Genomic DNA, 1,822 nt, shown 5'->3' on the forward strand with positions numbered 1-1,822 from the left:
GACACTGAATCGTGGCCTTCGTTTGTGACATGAGAACACATCTGTGCTCGCGGGTCCGGTTACTGCATCACTGTTGTGTGCAAACTCTTCAGTTGTACTGCGTTTCAGCCACTAGGGGGAGGCACAACATCAGCTTCACCTGGTTGAGTCAAAGCTTGAATACACACCACGACGGATGAGAAAAACAGAAGTGAGTTAGGAACTTAATTGACCACAGTATGGAAATTGTCTAATTCTCTTAAAACATGGAATACATGTAAGAAAAAACACGAGTTAATTAAAGTCATCTACAAAACAATACTACCATGACTTCAAAAGGCTTCGATTCTGAGTTTACAGCTTCACGCCGGCCCTGAAAGAGACGGCTGACAAAACAATCTCAGCCAGCATGGCGTGCACCAAGTGTTCCCAAACAAACACATCCAACCCAACTGAACTGCTATTTGCTGATGAGCATTGTGATGTGACTGAAAGCTCCAGAACAGCTGCTAAATGGACATTTGGATGAGATTGTTTCCATGAAGGTATTTAGAAGAAACTATTCATAGATCACATAGAGGAGCTGGAAGCACGTCTTAGTCGCTAAAGACACATTTTTGAGAACTGATGACAAAGATTATGTAAAAGCATTTATAGTTCTCACTTTTTGTGAGCCTATTACAACCTGGGATTTTAAATAGATTTGTATTTGTATTTAATGGCTTTACACAAAATAGTCAAAATTGGTCAAGTAAAATGAAGAAAAAAAAGTCTTTAAAAAGTTATGCTATGAAGCCTCTAAGTAGGACCCAGTGCTATGTTCAGAAGACCCGTCATGTGTTAAATGAATCCATCTGTGTGCAATCCAAGTGTCACATCATCGCCATGTATATTCTGCAACACCTCGAAGCAAGCAGCACCACGAAGACCGAAAGAGCTCTTCAAAAACATGATTGGGTTATAAAAAACATATCCGAAACTTTAAACATCACCCAGAGCGCCACTAAATCCATCCTCACAGTGTTAAGTGCATGGCACCTCGAAAGAAACGAAGCAAACGTTGTAATTACATGTTTAGTTTAGGCTTAAAAATGAAGGAGAAAGAGCAGCTGCATTTGTGGCCGACAAAAACATCACAAGTTGTAGTGCAACGTAACAAATAAACACAAAGGGGGTGTATACACTGTAGGTGCGCCGATGGTATGCTTACATATGTTTTGTATCATCTATTATTCTAGTTTCTGTATTACTAACAGTCAGCTTTTCACATGAAAGAATATATATATATATATATATATATATATATATATATATATATATAAATGTTAATAAAATGCAGTCGTGAGATGCAGAAATTGATATCCTTGAATCTGGTTCAATTAAAGGCAACAGCAAACAGAAAAGTCTTTAATCTAGATTTAATTAAAGGAGCTGAGGTCTTGGAGGGTCTCTGAGGTCTTTGAGGGTCTCTGAGGTCTTTGAGGGTCTTTGAGGTCTTTGAGGGTCTCAGCTTTCAGGGACCTCGTTCCAGATGAGTGGAGCAGGAAAGCTGAACGCTGCCTCTCCGTGTTTAGTTCTGACTCTTGGAACAGGAAGTAGACCAGACCCAGAGGACCTGAGGGGTCTGATGGTTCATCAGGTGGCAGCAGGTCACAAACATACTTAGACCCTAAACCATTCTGCGCTTCATAAACCAGCAGCAGGATTTTAAAGTCAATTCTTTGTGTGACAGGAAGCCAGTGCAAAGACCTCAGAACTGGAGGGATGTGATCCACTTTCCTGGTCTTAGTGAGGACTCACTGCAGCGTTCTGATTAACTTTGTACAGAGGCCCGTGAACGCAC

Source organism: Clinocottus analis, unplaced genomic scaffold, assembly GCF_023055335.1.
Source record: "Clinocottus analis isolate CAN_PGR_092001 unplaced genomic scaffold, fCliAna1.0.p SCAF_16, whole genome shotgun sequence".
Taxonomy (NCBI): Eukaryota; Metazoa; Chordata; class Actinopteri; order Perciformes; family Cottidae; genus Clinocottus; species Clinocottus analis.